This window comes from Schistocerca cancellata, chromosome 11 (assembly GCF_023864275.1).
Source record: "Schistocerca cancellata isolate TAMUIC-IGC-003103 chromosome 11, iqSchCanc2.1, whole genome shotgun sequence".
In the NCBI taxonomy this organism is placed as follows: Eukaryota; Metazoa; Arthropoda; class Insecta; order Orthoptera; family Acrididae; genus Schistocerca; species Schistocerca cancellata.
The window spans coordinates 119,425,618-119,443,328 of record NC_064636.1 but is presented as its reverse complement, the minus strand read 5'-3'; the positions used below and the strand labels follow the sequence as shown (position 1 = coordinate 119,443,328).

General features: G+C 42.8%; 1 protein-coding gene across 1 annotated transcript in view; it reads left to right on the top strand.

Annotated features, from left to right (window-relative positions):
* The first annotated feature begins 631 nt into the window (after window positions 1–631).
* Window positions 632–17,711, top strand: part of LOC126108750 (ankyrin-3-like) — a 67,211-nt gene continuing 50,131 nt past the window's right edge. The window contains exon 1 of the mRNA XM_049914094.1: window positions 632–700. The gene's annotated coding sequence lies outside the window, so the exon portion shown is untranslated. The remainder of the gene's footprint in view (window positions 701–17,711) is intronic.

Below are 17,711 nucleotides of genomic sequence, written 5' to 3'. Positions count from 1 at the left end.
GAGTTCTTGGGACAGTGTGTGATCGCAGATCACCCCCGACAAGTAGCTCTACAGATGTAGTCATCATTTGGTGCAGATCATACGAAATCCGCGAACTTTATTCGCCGCCGAACGGAGGCCACTGTCAAGGGTGCACGCAATGTTGACGGTATTTGCACTCCCAGGTTCGTATCCTGCCTGGGGCATGGGTGTGTGTGATGTCCTTAGGTCAGTTAGGTTTAAGTAGTTCTATGTTCTAGGGTACTGATGACCTCAGAAGTTAAGCCCATAGTGCTCAGAGCTATTTGAACCATTGCATCTTCAGGACGTGCTTCTCAGGGGACGGACTGGAACGGGCTCTGATGTGAGCACCCTGCGGTGAGCAGGTACCTGGCTATCACGGAGTCGTTTTGGAAGATGCCGCGAGGTCAGAATGAGCAGCAGAGCGGTTCCCATAATTATCTCGTGCCCTTGAGGTCAGTGCTGCGAGGCGTTGCGCAAGAATACTTCCAGTGTCGGACGTCAGGAAAGTTTGACGACGCTTGAGGGGGAGTGGGTGGGGGTGAGAGGCGGGGGTTTCTGGAGCAGAGGGCAGGCTGCGGACAGAGTAGGTGGGATGTGTCAACCCAGTCCAGCAGTGGCCAAGAAATGGATAAAAGGCTGTCTTCACGACAGCCCACTACACTGGCTGCAGCGGCACAGAGCAGAACTCACACATCTGGTAAGTCTCTATGTGTTTCTTCCACCACTGTGCGGTGTGCTGAGCGTATCACTTTCCTCGACTTGACGGTCTTCTGTTCTCAATGGTATCCTCCTTAAAATCGGTATCTATGAAAACGAGAGTAGCTAGAGGTGGTACCGAGTTTTAATGCAATTTTCTCAAATGTTGCTACCACCTCTGGCGCAATAGCTCTTGATATGCATTCCGGTATCGGTACACGTCATCTGCTCATTTCGGCAGCTACTCACTGCTACGGCACAGTCTACGTAACGGCGCCACTGGCCACACTAACTATTGTTACATGTTGTGGGCTGCAGAAACAGGTTCCCGAGCGCATGCTACTTTCGATGCAAACTTGTCAGTTCCGACAGTAGAAGCAGTAAAGATCTGCTGGAATACTGTCGTACAGTCCTAATACACAGGGTGATTCACAAAGACATGAAAATGTTTGGTTTCGGAGTTACGGCTAGTAAAACTTTTGCCTGAAATTTAGCAACTTTGCAAATATGAAGATATCGCAAAACTGTATGAAGTTAAAATAAAGCACGATTCCCATTTATTTTGTTGTTATTGGTCTGATGAATCTAATAAAACGTGTCCCAGGCGTGTATCTGCAATAGTTTTCCAGAATATCCAGAGAAGTAAAGGCGTAATTTCGTAAAATTTTAAATTTTTTAACTACTTGGCCCAATTTGTTTTTTTTTTTTAAATTCCAGACAATTGCAGAAAGTTTTCAATAGAAGTTGTAGAAAATTTAATTTTGGAAAAATTGTGGTAAAAGCGTTAACTGCAACTGTATCTATGTGTCACATAATCTGCTTTTATTTATACCACAGCACACGTGAATTGGTGTTAAACCGGAAAAAAGACAAAGCTCACTGTTAAGAAACTTGTACAAAGTACATACAATTTCGCAATACAATAAAAATCACAATATGTGTTCAAAAACGTCTCCACCGAGCTCAGTGCATTTAGCTGCACGTGTATGAACAGATTTTGTTGCTCGTTTCAGTTTCACAGGGTTGTTCTTAATTTCGTCTATTGCATTCATAATGCGACCAAGTAACACCTCACGTGTATTGACATTGTCCTTATAATCCATGTCTTCACCCATCCCCATACACAAAAATCCATTGGTGTTAAATAGGGAAATCTGGGTGGCCACAGACGTGTAGCACCACGAGTAATCCAGCTCTGGGATGAATGTTCATTTAATTGTGCAGTAACTGCGTCGGTAAAATGTGGAGGCACGCCGTCATGTTGAAAATACATTTGCAATCGCGTAGCATGCGGAATATCTTCGGTCAAGTGGGGCATTTCTTCTTGAGGGAATTGTAAGTACGACTCGCCAGTTAGACGTCCTGGGAAAATGAATGGTCCAATAAAGTGTGTGTTGACTGTACGAGACCACACATTTATGCTAAATCGCTGCTGAAAAATTGCGTTGCACTGTTGCTTGTGGGTTTGCTTCAGACCATACGTGCTCGCTGAAAAAATTGTTTATACCATCTCGAGTAAACTGTGCCTCATCAAGAAACAAAACGTATTTGTGTAACTGTCGATTAGTTTTTAACCAGCTGCACAACTCCAAGCGGAGGGCAGGATCTCCCGGAAAAGTGATGCACTTTTTGTTTACGGCAGAGACACACATTATTCTACTTCAGTGCGCGCCATACCTTACACTGTGAAATGCCTAATCGTTGCGAGATACGCCGTGTACTGTGCCCAGGCTACGTTGAAAAGCATCCATAATATCCTCATCATCGTCTTCACGTATCGAGCTCTCGTAATGATTATCAACGCTAGGTAGAGAACCTGTCTCCCGGAACATTCGTCCATTCGGAATCCTTCAAGTTCAATAATGAATGCGATATTCGTTAATTTCAGCCGTAGCATTGCCATCAGATTTTCCATAAATAAACACCATATCAGCGTGTTTCTACGTCGTAAATTTGAAAGGCATCCCTATTTCATAAATAATCTACAAACTACAACAGATACTATGTAGTTTTACTTAAATACACTGTTCTTATTGTCTTCTTTCACTGAACAATACAGATAACTAACTCTTATCAAGGTTGTGGAACGACTGAAACAACTCACTAAAGGTAGCCAACGATGACATAAGAGTTTCTACATTCTTAATGAAAAGTAAACAAATTTACTTGTATAACAACCTATCATTCTCTGGACGATCCACTGCAGATACACGTCTGGGACACGTTTTATTAGATTCAACACACCAGTAATAACAAAATAAATGGAAATCGTGCTTTACTTTAACCTCCTAAAGTTGTGCAATATTATTCTTATTAGCGAAGTTGCTAAATTTCAGGTAAAACCTTTTATTACCCGTAACGCCGTAACTGAACATTTGCGGACCTATGTTTATATGACCTTTTTTTCTTTATTTTTACATGTAGAACAACATATTAAAATATTTACATATATTCGTGAATCACCCTGTATGGAAGATGTATTTGCGATGTGGCCCAGCTTGAGACTCTCAGGATTGATAACTGACCCAACATGCAACCTCTTTAGTTTTGTTTTCGAACGTCGGACAACATTAAAGCTTGACAGCGGTGCGGGAGGAGGGTTCACATCAAAGGCCCCGGGTATGTGCTACCAGTTTCTGACGTTGCACCTCTACTCGCCAGGATACCTGCTTCATCTGACGAAGGTTTTGCCCCGCGTAGATGCCTAATGGACTCGGGAGAGCGCACCAGACTTCTCTGCAAAGATGTTATGCACTGCAGTAAAAGTGGCATTCGCGATATTGAAGACATTATGCTGTGCATAACGTAAACTGTGTTTAAAAATATCCGGACACCTGCCTGAAAATTACGTACAAGTTCGTGGCGCCCTCCATCGGTAATGCTGGAACTCAATATGGGTTGGCCCACCATTAGCCTTGATGACAGCATCCACTCTCGCAGGCATAAGTTCAATCAAGCGCTGGAAGGTTTCTTGGTGAATGGCTGCCCATTCTTCACGGAGTGATGCACTGAGGAGAGTTATCGATGTCAGTCGGTGAGGCCTGGCACGGCATTCCAAAACATAGCTAAAGTGTCCTATAGGATTCAGGTCAGGACTCTGTGCAGGCCAGTCCTTTACAGGGATGTTATTGTCGTGTAACCCCTCCGCCAATGGCAGTGCATTATGAACAAGTGCTCCATCTTATTAAAAGATGCAATCACCATTCCCTAATTGCTCTTTGACATTGAGAACCACGAAGGTGCTTAAAACATCAGTTTAGGCCTGTGCTGTGATAGTGCCACGCAAGACAACCTCCCCCTCACTTATCGACCTTAAAGACAGTGAAAAATTAAACCGCATGTACTTAATGGAAATTTGGGAAAAGCAATCGCCACTGAAGTTAATCTGTCGGTAAAGAGGGAGGAAAGGGTTACATCTAAATGAAAGGAAAATTGCAAATGAAATTGATGGAAATTAATTTTGAGAAAAGGGTAAAATTAATAAAGAAAGTTATTGTGCGGTCGTCACGTTAACAATTAATAGGCGTTAATTAGATATTTGAGATTTGGGGAATATTACGGTCGCCAGTCCTATGGACAACTACTATAATAAGTGAAAAAGAAAGGTTATTGCACATGTAATTAGCACTAAAAGCGTGGTAACTTAAGGTTGGCATGTGTTGTGTGAAAACTGAATGTTTGTCAGAAGTAATAAATTTCCCTACACTCTGACTTAATTTAGCAAAAGAATTAATAAAACCGGAAAATTGAAAGTTAATTTAGTGACTGAAATTAATAGTGAGATTTGTTTCTGAAGCACTACGAAATTCAGTAAAATAAGGTTAATCTTGGGCTACCTCAACCATCATTTCAAAAGCTACTTGAATCTACGCAATTTAGAAATAAGAGATTTAACTTTGAACTCGAAATAAATGATTCTGAACAATTAGCAATAGTAAAATGTAGTACGTACCAAGCTGAGCTGCAGTCACAGGTAAGCTAAAATATGGTAACATTGTGTAATCTAAATATTGTAGCCAGCTATGAATACTTTAACTGAACTTTGAAATTAAAGCAGTGTATTGGATTCATATTACTTTAATGCTGGCGTATGAATTTCAATGACACTCGGGTTCATTCCAGAAAAGTAAGGGACCCTACTTGGTAATGCAATTGGGACAATGAGCAACAAAGGTTCATGCTAAGTTGCTGTATTTTTGTGATGCAACAGTTTTAAAAGCTGAGGTCTGCCATACAGTTCTAAAACTTTACGTGCTTTCAGTCTTCCCTGCTGGTTGATTGAAGGTCTGAAGTCGTCGGTCGAGGAGGTGGCGACAGTCACTCATTGTCGGCTGTCGCTGTTGCAGAAGCTGGATGTTGGCGCGCCTCCTTCTCGACACGGTCACCAGGCGAAACGGGCTCTTGAAATGCGCCAGCTAATGCTTCCCGTCCGCGACACCGTGTCAGAAACTATCACAGGAAGTCTAGCGCAATTACATGCTGTCACACCCCGAAAGCGCGGCAACTCGCGGGAGCGTCACTCAGCACACCTGTTCCGCCGCCCTACCCCAGCCAATCTCCTCTGCCCGCGCTCCATGCGGACGAGTTAACACTACCAAAGATCCTAAACACTTTGGTTCTCCACACGACCTATCGATGTATTCGATCGATTGCATAGTTTTCCCTAGGCAAGACCCAGCGTAAAAATACAAATAATATTTACAAAACAAACCAATTATACATCGACATAAATGCATATATATATATGTATATATATTACAATATATATTACAATATATAAAGATACAGAAATGTCATATCTTGAGGTAACAAAACAAGGAAAAAAAATTATAGTACAATAGATGGAAGTAGGAGGATATGCATTTCCGGCGTTACACGTGCCCCACATTGTCTGAGGATGTTTGTGTAACCGAAACAGACTCAGAAAATGTCCCAAAAAGGTACAAAAGCAACGGAAATGCATATGTTCAAAATATCAAGAAAATTTAGCATTAGGCTAATTATCCATGAACCAATCTTTAGACGATAATAATTGAGTGGAGACACTCCTAATCTTATTCCACTCTGTCATCTTGCACAAAATAAAACAGGTTGACAACATATTAATATTCATAGAAAACATAGAAAATGGTTTAGCTATTCAAAAAATCAAAATTCCTAGCAGTATCAAGAAATGGAATGCTATTTACAAAATTAATCAGAGTACATGGTCATAAAAAACAGGTATATCAAAATACGCAAATTAACAATTAATTACATAGAATACACAATTTTATGTAACCTTTTCATAATTAATATTCTCGTAATGAGAGTCCGATTAACGCTAAACAAGAAAATAATATACAGCAGATCGAAAAAAACATAAATACTGACAGCAAAATTCTTTCACATCAGCTGTCCGGGAAGAAAAACAGCTCCGCCTTCCGTACTCGCAAGTACAAAGAATACCGACAGCGGTACAAGAGCCGAGAGCGGCACAAGAGCCGACAGCGGCTCCGCCTCATCAGTACTGTTGCGCCCGCCTGTGCGGCACGCTTGATCTCACCTGCCTGTGTAACGGCATTTCCAGAACGTCCGTTTCACTGAATTCTTAAGGAAAAACTCACTCCCGAGTAATCTCAAGGAGTCCCTTAATACTATCACAGTGGATAACTCAACACTGTCCATCATCACATGCATGTACTAGCCTGAAACTTAAAACAGCGTCTAAGTACATCGGCAATGACTAGTAAAACACACATTCACGAAATCTGACAGCTAGTTACAAAAGCATATTTATATTCCTTAATCTACTGTGACTCAGCTGAAAACTTTAACTAGCAGCTTGGATTTTTCAGATAATTACTAATCAGTTACTCTTAAATCATTTAGTAAAAATTAATTACTTATTAATTACAACTTCTTTAATGTCCTCTTGGTCAGGCAAAAGCATGGCAATCTAGCAAATCGCTTAAATCTTACACTCTATATTTAAATACTGTACAAATTACCCATTCTGTGGTATTAATCAATCCTAGGTTGGTACAATTTCAAGTCTACAATGTTCCGTATACCTAACAGTTTTCCAGAGCTTGGATACTTTAAGCAATAAGCATTTGTGTGAGGTATACCAATGGCTTTATATGGTGCATTATAAACAAACTTAAATTTAGAGATTTCATTGTCTATCTCGCTCGATTTCTCATGAGCTTTTACAAGTACTAAGTCTCCGATTGCAAACTTAGCAAAACGCGCTTTAGCATCATGACGGAGTATGCGAGCATCGGCTTTTAGCTTCATTATATCTCGCAAACGATCTCTTTTCGCACCAATATTAATGTCAATACGTGAAGGGAATTTGATTATCTCTTCCACAAGTCCCGGTTTGTCTGAAAACACACTCTTATTCCTCATTATTACTTCATACAGGCCTCGTCTTTGTTCGTGTGTTATGTTTGAGACACCGTCTACAATGCTTTCCAGTTCACTTTCTACACTATTGTCACTGCCGAGATTCCTCACGTTACAGTAGTTCAAATCCATGCCTACGTCAATGGCATCCGGCCAGTTAACAATGTGCATAAGCTGGTATTGCCTATGCACACCATCTCCTGCCTCGTCAAAACTAACTACTATTGTTTTATCTTGTGACGTACATGTCAAAGTTTTGCTTTCGCAATTAATCACTGCATGGTACTTTAATAACCAATCTAATCCGATAATTACCTCCGTGGTTAAGTCTGGCACGACGACAAACTCTCGTTCAAATCGTGACCGACATATTTCGAAGTTGACAAAAATCTGTTTTGTGATCGGTTTACTGGCCTTCCCAGTAGCACCGATAATTTTCACTCCTGTTACTGCCATAACTACGATACCAGGTCTGTCTTTCAGTAACTGACATATTTTCCCAGATACAGTACTCAATTCTGCACCGGTGTCAATCAACACGTTTTGTTGTAGGTCGTGCATATTAACAGACACTACTATCTGTCTACACTTGTCCTCGACTGTTTCTTTATTTTCCCACAATAAATCCTATATCCAGGTCATTCCAGAAAAAAACCATCCGGCTTTGATCCTAAATCCGGCTTATCTGGCGGCTTTTTCAGCCTCTGTTCACATACAGTTTTAATTTCAACACTTTTGTCCTGAGGCTTAGTCTGCAACTTCGCCTCCAATACCGAAACCTTTTCCTGTAACTCGTCAACTAGTGAGTGTTGCTTTGCTATCAATTCACTAATTGTCACCTTTGTTGATTCCTCTTTTGTCAGATTGATCTCATCTGCCAATCTACCTGGGGGAATGTGCCCAGTAGTATCTGCAATTACTTCCTCTGGATCTGGGCAACCCACACTGCTATCGTCCGACCGTATAACGTCAGCTCTAAGCTCATACACGCTGTAATCTACGTGCTTTTCTACCAATCGTGTCCGGTTATCACTAAAATTCTCGTAATCTTTCTCCTTAATACTTTCGCAATGTTTAAACTGGAGTTTTGCGTCGGATGGGTCGGCTACTTCTACCACTATAACTTTCGGTAAGGTCTGCCGGTTAGGGCCAGAACTTTCCGTTACTACTTCAGCATCCAATTCCTGCGGGACGAAACATGAGGAATCTTGCTCGTGCTCCCCATTAACATATACTGTTTCTGGTAAGGTCTGCCGGTTAGGGCCAGAACTTTCTATCACTTTACAAACACTACTTTCCTGCGAGACGATACGCGGCAAATCCTGTCCGCACACCCCATAAACACTACTCCCGTACAGGCCCCTATAATCTCTTAGTTCGTCGTATAAGCGACCGAACTGCCTTAACCAGACCTCATCCCTCTCTGCATCCCCTCGCTCGATGACGGACGTGTTATCCGACATCTGATCTACTCTCAACAATTGCGAATCATTCTTAAACTCAATCTCCATTTCCGCTGTGGGTGTTACAGCTGCCACTTTATAATCGATTTCCGGAACACTTCTTAAATTCTTCTTACTGACAGTGAATGTATTTTCTACTGCAGTGTCTACAGCTGATCTACTACTTGTGGGCGCACTCCTTTCTCTTAACACTGGCACACTCTCCCGCCGTTGAATATTCCATACGTAATTTTCATAACGACGACACCTCGGTTTTTTACAGTTATTGGGCCGCCAAAATTTCTCCACGCCCTGTCGGCCCCTCACCGGCGCGGCTAATGGTTTCCCTGTCTCGTCCCAGCAGGTACGCTCCCCGGATGCTGCTGAGGCGGCTGATCACATCCTCTGGCGTTATTACTATTCTGCGAAGCCCGTATCAAGCTAGTATGATACTGGTTTCGGTCATTCCTGTTATTATTTGCATTGTACCGATTGTCATTACGGCTCGAACCACTATTGTTATTGCTGCCAAGATTGCGGTATGCATTATTCCCATAGTTATCGTTGTTGTGGTTCCTGTGGAGCCCGTTGTTGTTACCATGGCCTCTACCACTGCCGTGATTATTATGGTAACAAAACTCGCACTTTTCATTTCTGCTTGTGTAATCTAAATATTGTAGCCAGCTATGAATACTTTAACTGAACTTTGAAATTAAAGCAGTGTATCGGATTCATATTACTTTAATGCTGGCGTATGAATTTCAACGACACTCGGGGTCATTCCAGAAAAGGAAGGGACCCTACTTGGTAATGCAATTGGGACAATGAGCAACAAAGGTTCATGCTAAGTTGCTGTATTTTTGTGATGCAACAGTTTTAAAAGTTGAGGTCTGCCATACAGTTCTAAAACTTTACGTGCTTTCAGTCTTCCTTGTTGGTTGATTGAAGGTCTGAAGTCGTCGGTCGAGGAGGTGGCGACCGTCACTCATTGTCGGCCGTCGCTGTTGCAGAAGCTGGATGTTGGCGCGCCTCCTTCTCGACACTGTCACCAGGCGAAACGGGCTCTTGAAGTGCGCCAGCTATTGCATCCCGTCCGCGACTCCGTGTCAGAAACTATCACAGCAAGTCGAGCGCAATTACATGCTGTCAAACCCCGAAAGCGCGGCAACTCGCGGGAGCGTCACTCAACACACCTGCTCCACCGCCCTACCCCAGACAATCTCCTCTGCCCGTGCTCCACGCGGCCGAATTCACACTACCAAAGATTCTAAACACTTTGGTTCTCCACACAACCTATCGAGGTATTCGATCGATAGCATAGTTTTCCCTAGGCAAGACCCAGCGTAAAAATACAAATAATATTTACAAAACAAACCAATTATACATCGACATAAATGCATAAATATATATATATATATATATATACAAATAGTAAAACAATTACAATATATAAAGACACAGAAATGTCATATTTTGAGGTAACAAAACAAGGAAAAAAAATTATAGTACAATAGATGGAAATAGGAGGATATGCATTTCCAGCGTTACGCTCTCCACGAAAAACACGACCACACCATAACACCACCTACGCTGATGACGTTCATTGGGAATTCGCCATACCCACACCCTGCCATCGGATCTCCACATTGTCTACTGTGAGTCGTCACTCCAGACAAAGTTTTTCCACTGTTCAATCCTCCAACGTTTACACTCCTTACACCAAGCGAGGCGTCGTTTGGCATTTACCATCGTAATATTTGGTTTATGAGCAGCCGCTCGACCGCGAAACCTAAGTTTTCTCACAGTCAACTTAAGCCAAAGTACTTGCTGTGGATTGTATTGCAGTTTGGAATTCCTGTATGATGGTCTGGGTAGATGTCTGTTTATTCAACTGTCAGTCAACAGACGTTGTCAGCCTGTACGCTTTTGTGCTGTATCACATTGGAAACAGTGGACCTAGTGATATTTAGGATTGTGGCAATCTCGTGTGCGGACGTATGACACAAGTGACACCCAATGACCTGGCCACATTGTGAGTTTCGCAAAGCGCCCCATTCTGCTATCTCACGGTGACTAATGACTACAGAGTCGGTCATATGGAGTACCTGACAGTAGGTAGCAGAACACTGCACCTAATATGAAAAACATGTTAATCGGGGTGTCCGGATAATTTTGTTCACATAGTGTATGCCTATGATCTCCCATTAAAGTCCTGGGCACAATTCACCGAAATATGCCCAACAAACTACATCCCTGAATGAGCATCATCACTGCTTGTCTTGTAGCCTTCCAGCTCGATAGGAGTGGGAATATGGACAAAATCGTATTTTGTCAGCCCATGCCATATTGGCTGCTCCATATAATAGGCATATGTAGTGGCTGGCCTTAGGAATCTGAATTACTGTGAAGCCTACTAATCGAGAGTACGAAATGGTTTTACTGTGGGTAGGCTGTACTGAACGACAGTGTGTTGGTTTCAAGTAGAAACGACATGGTTTATCGATTTTCTTTGCATGACAACATATGTGTCAGGGACAGTGATTGGTTTCAAGCCCCTGATATGTAAGCTGTACTCCACATTACCTTATCCACTTGTTTAGTGGGGGCTACATATGTGGGTGGGCATGGTTGGGGAATGTTGAGATGGATAGAGGAGGGGGTGGACTGAGGGAGGGAGCAGGAAATGATGGACAGGGTATGTGGAGGCAGGGTGAGATGATAGGAGGTGATGGACCAAGAGAGATGGGGAAGGAGAAAATATAAAGAGAGATTGGAGTGGGAGGAGATGAAAACTGAGTGACTGGGAGTAAAAGATGATTGAGAAGAGGGGACTGGGGAAGATGAGTGGGGGATAGAAGCAGATGGGTGAGAGAGTTGGACAGGAGGAGAGGAACAACGATGGGGAAGAAGAGATGCTTAAAAATGGCTCCAAGCATCTGAGGTCATCAGTCCGGTAGACTTAGAACTACTTAAACCTAACTAAACTACAGACATCACTCACATCCATGGCCAAGGCAGGATTTGAATCTGAGACCGTAGCAGCAGCGTGGTTCCGGACTGAAGCACCTAGAACCACTCATCCACAATGGCCAGCGAAGAAGAGATGGGTTTGGAGAAGAGGGAGATGAGGACAGAAAGGTAAAGAGGTGTAGGAGATAATGGAAAGAGAAATGGTGGCAGAAGGAGATGGATAAGAGAAAGAGGCTAGGAGGAGATGGTTAGGGAAGGATGGGGATGCGAAGGGAGAGGGTGCAAGAGGAAATGTATATAGAGAGGGGGCAGATTTAGATGGAATAACAGATTGGGGCAGAAAGAGATGGACAGGGAGAGTGAGGAGAGGCTATCGACAAAGTGGGGAGGAGGATATGGACAGTGACAAAAGGGGAAGGAGAAAATGGAGAAAGAGGGTGGAGAAGATGGAAGTGAGAGAGGGGAGGAGGAGATGTAGAGAGAATGTGGAGGAGATAATCAGAGGTAGAGGGAGAATGAGGTGAACTGAGAGGGGGGATGCAGGAGCCAGATGGATAGTGTAGATGAGTAGCAGTAAGATGGAAATTGATGAGGGCATATGACGAGACGGACTGACAGAGGGGTGAGGAGGAGATGGATGAAGACAGTGTGCAGGCAGAGATGTATACAATATATGTGCCATATACGTTTGCAACTGAAACTGTGGGAGCAGTGACATACAACTAGTCTTCTAAACTTTATGCCCATATCACAAACATTATAGTCAGTAAGATTTTGGAACATACAGGCTGTTCCAACTTTATACTTTAAATCATTGGCACATGGACCGCACTGACTCAGAAAATATCCTTCTTATGGAACCCTACTGGCTTTTGGTCCACACAAAGTAATTACTGCTATCGACAGAGGACCTGTAGTTGATTCCATAATTCTAGACCTACACATAGCTTTTGACACCGTTCCTCACAACCAACTTCTAATAAAATTACGTTTCTGGATTCGTGAGTTAACGCTATAAAGCTCTCATTATTCATCTCTTGGTGCTCCATCTCTCTTTCCATCCCTCTTTATCCCCATCCACCACCATCTGCCCCTCTCTCTAGCACCTCTATGTATTTCAATCTCCACCCAACCATACCCGCCCAGACATGTAGCCCCTACTAAATGTGATGACAAAACGAGCTGATAATACTCCCACAACACACCTATAATACTGGGTGGCGTACATGTCAGGGGCTTGAAACTAGGTTCTTCTCTTGATTTGTATGTTGTGGTGCTCTGTAAGGCGACTGCAGGGTGAACCATCTAAAACTTGCACTGCAAATATTATGGAAATGGGAAGTGGTATTGACGTGCAGTTTTCACAGAATGAATTGGAAGCCAGGGTCTCGTACTGTTAGCCAGTACACAGATTGCAACAACACTTAGAAAGTATATTTTCCGTATCTGCACTTTTTCAAATGAAACAAACCTTACTGCCAGTAACAAACTAAATATAGGGTAAACTAGAATTTCAGTGCTGTATGCTGCAGAAGTCTAGTGCGAGCCAGTTATGGGATATCACACTGTGAAAAGTTTCCACATTGACACTTCTTTGTGCCATTCAACCTGTGTAGTTGTTAGATCGATGTTGTTATGTTGGTTTACAGTGTGCTTGTGTGTTCCTGGAGTGCACTGCTATCAGTTACTATGTGACAGTCTAAGCAGTAGCTCATGTGTGTACAATGGAATTTATCACTGCAGAAGAAGCAGACATGTTCATGGTGCATGGAGAGTGTAGGACGAATGCAGTTCGTTCTTCTACAGTGCATGCGGCAGGTTCCCAATCTCTGCCATCTTCTCAATCAGTTGTGTTAAAGTGATAGTGTAACAAGTAGGAAACATAACAGAATGAAACAAGTTATGACAAATGGGGGTTATTAATTTTCTTGCTGTTGTTGCAGTTGATCAACACATTACCTCCTGTGCAATCGCTTGTGGGAGTGGCATGGGTCAGGCAAGTGTCTTACGCATAGTCCATCAGCCTAAATTCCATCCCTATTACGTCTACCTGAATCAAGAGCTCCATGGAAACAATTATAAGAATAGTGTTAACCTCTGTAGATGGGCATTAAGACTAGTACTCCAGATGTTTCATGTGTCTTGTTTAGTAGTGAAGCCAGGTATTTCCCCAGAACGTGCACTATTGGTATGTTGACAATCCCCATTGGCTGCCTCAGGTGGAACATCAGCGCCCATGGAGTGTAAACATTTGCTGTGGGATGGTAAACCATCAGATCATAGGCATGCGTTTCATGGGTAGAACACTGAATGCGCACACCTATCACAGCCTCCTAGCAAACCATCTCCCACAGATACTAGAAGGATTTCCTCTGCACACACGGAGAAACCTGTGTTACCAATATGACCGCTGTCCAGTACATAGTGCGTGGATTATTACAGCGCGTCTTCACAAATTGTTTCCAAAACGTTAGATTGGATGCAGAGGACCAGTACGTTAGCTGCCCCATTTTCCATATTTGATGCTTGTTGACTTTTTCTGTGGGGAAAACTGAAAGACGCTGTCTGCAAGGACATACCAACTACACCCGATGATACGCAACGACGCATAGCTGCAGCCTGCTCGGAGATGTTCGGCGAAATGCTAGCTTGTGTGCAGCAGTCGCTCCATACCAGATAGGGAACGTGTGCTGCCACTGCTGGTGGTCATTTTGAACACAACCTGTGATGGTCAGTTACCTCGTTACTGCCCAGAACCCACATACCTAGTGCATGCATTTGTGTTGTCCCTCAGTGTGTACTACCACAGGTATTGTACAAGTGACAGTGTGGCAACTTTCCAAAGTATTTATACTGTAAGCAGCTTTCCCTATAATCCTGCAACAAACCAACTAACATTATAATTTACGCTATTTTTATTTTCTTAATGTCAATAAGCATTATTGCATTCAAAATGTGTACTTTTTCACAAAAAATACACTTTATAAATATTATTACAAACTGTTTATTGGCCAACAATACGGGCCCCTGACTACCTGCACGTTCTGTGATAACTGCGCATCAACAGCACTCTCCATCTCCGCAATATTATCGGTGCTAATTTTATGTTAGTCGCCCTGTATGTATACTTTAAATTTTCTTTTACACACATATCTGCAGCCGACCTGCTGTCCTGGAAACTAGCATGAGTTTTTGCAGCGCCTATGTGACCAACCGGTACATCCGAACATTATGAAGCACCGAGAAGAAAACGATTTATTGACACATAATCAGCACGGACTCAGAAAATATCATTATTTTAAAACACAACTAACTCTTTTTACTCACGAAGTAATAAGTGCTATCGACGGGGGATTCCTATTTTTAGATTTCCAGAAGGCTTTCGACACCGTTCCTCACAAGCTTCTTCCAACCAAACTGCGTGCCTATGGAATATCGCCTGAGTTGTGCTACTGGATTCGTGATTTCCTGTAAGAAAGATCACAGTTCGTAGTAACAGACGGAAAGACATCGAGTAACAGAAGTAATATCTGGCGTCCAACAAGGAAGTGTTATAGGCTCTTTATTGTTCCTGATCAATATTAACGACATAGGCGAAAAACTGAGTAGCCGTCTTAGGATCTTTGCAGATGATGCTGTCATTTATCGTCTTGTAATGTCATCAGATGACCAAACCGAATTTTAAAATGATTTAGATAAGATATATGTGTGGTGTGGAAAATGGCAATTGACCCTGAATAAACAAAAGTGTGAAGATGTTCTTATGAGTACTAAAAGAAATCCACTAAATTTCGACTACGCGATAAGTCACACAGACCTGAAGGCTGTAAATTCAACTAAAAATGTAGGGATAACAATTACAAATAAACTAAATTGGAATGATCACATTGACAATGTTGTGGGTACAGCAAACCAAAGACTGCGATTCATTGGCAGAACACTTAGAGGGTGCAACAAGTCAACTAAAGAGATTGCTTACACCACGCTTGTCCGCCATATTCTGGAGTATTGCTGTGTGGTGTGGGATCCCCATGAGGTGGTACTGATGGATGACACCTAAAAAGTTCAAAGAAGGGCTGCTCGTTTTATATTATCGCCAAATAGGGGAGATTCTGCCACAGAAATGATATGTGAATTCGAGTGGCAATCATTAAAACAAAGGTGTTTTTCGTCGCAATGGGATCTTCTTATGAAATTTCAATCACCATTTTTTCCCTCGGATTGCGAAAACATTCTGTTGGCACTCACCTACATACGGAGAAATGATCACCACGATAAAACAAGAGAAATCAGGGCTCACACAGAAATATATAAGTACTGGTTTTTTCCGTGGCCATTCGAGAGTGGAACGGTAGAGAGACAGCTTGAAGGTGGTTCATTGAACCCTCTTCCATGCACTTTATTGTGAGTTGCAGAGTAATCACGTAGATGTAGATGTAGAACCTTCCATAGCATACGGGGTTCCATCTAGAAAAATCCACTGACAGGTTACAATTTCAGTCCTCTGCTGAATGTACCCAACAGTCAGCTGGGAAGCTTGAGAAAAGGGTCACATGTTGCCACTGGGCGCATCCTGTGGAGCAGAGGACTCTGAAGTGTCGCCCTCTTGTGACGCAGTCACCATGCAGAGCAGACGCTCCTGTATTTGCAGCCTTCTGTCGTAGCTGACCGCACTTTGTCGACTGTTCCCTTCTCTGCTCTCTGGTACCAGAAACCAGCTTTCTCTAAACGCGCGCTACTTTCTTCTCTCTTTCCTGCACCAGTACTTCACCAACAGACTGAGGAACGTCCATAAAGTCCAGCCTGGACAAGACCTCGTGGATTCCGTAATTTTCAAAATGTACCAGAAGGTTGGTTTCCCTGCCAGTGCTCTTCTCTCGCATTCTTGACACAGTGCACTTCCAAAACTGGTTCGATGTGTACAATTGTTGTGAATTAGTTTTGACTTTACCACTACACATTAAACTGGTAACATTCTGTTTATTGCTGTGCAAATGTTTTGTTGTAGATAAAGATAGTGAGTGAGTAATGTATGAGGGAGTGCCAGATTTTCTGTTAATATATGCCAGATGACTCATGTAAGCTTTTGCCCTTGAAAATACACAATGTGATCAAAAGTATACGGTCACCTGGCTGAAAATAACTTACAAGTTTGTGGCCTCTGCATCGGTAATGCTGGAATACAATATGATGTTGGCCACCTTTTGCCTTGATGACAGCTTCCACTCTCGCAGGCATACGTTCAATCAGATTCGTGGAAGGCTTCTTGGGGAATGGCAGTACATTCTTCATGGAGTGCTGCACTGAAGAGAGATATCGATGTCTTTCGGTGATTCCTGGCATGATGTCGGCGTTCCAAAACATCCAAAAGGTGTTCCATAGGACAAAGGTCAGGACTGTGCAGGACAGTCCACTACAGGGATGTTACAGTCGTCTAACCACTCCGCCCTAAACCTTGCATTATGAAAAGGTGCTCGATCGTGTTGAAAGTTGCAATCGCCATCCCCGAATTGCTTTTCAACAGTGAGAAGCAATGAGATGCTTAAAATATCAATATAGGCGCGTGCTGTGATAGTGCCACATAAAAAACAAGGGGTGCAAGCTCCCTCCATGAAAAACACGACCACACCATATCAGCACCGCATCCAAATTTTACTGTTCGCACTACACACGCTGGCAATGACGTTCACTTGCCATTCTCGATAACTACACCTGCCATCGGTTCGCCACATTGTGTACCGTGATAGTCAATCCACACAACGTTCTTCCACTGTTCAGTCGTCTAATGTTTACGCTTCTTACAGCAAGCGCAGCTTTTTTTGGCATCTGTCTGCGTGATGTGTGGCTTACGAGCAGCCGCTCGACCATGAAATCCCAGTTTTCTCACCTCCCGCCTAACTGGCATAGTAGTTACAGAGGATCCAGATGCAGTTTGGAATTCCTGTATGATGGTCTGGATAGATGTCTGCTTATAACACATTACGACCCTCTTCAACTGTCGGTAGTCTCTGTCAGTCAACACACGAGGTCGGCCTGTACGCTTTTGTGCTGTATGTGTCGCTTCACGTTTCCATCTCACTATCACATGGCAAATAGTGGACTTAGGGATGTGCAAGATTGTGGAAATCTCGCGTACAGACGTATTATACAAGTGACGTCCAATCGTCTGATCATGTTCGAAGTCCGTGAGTTTTTGTGAATTTTTTGATT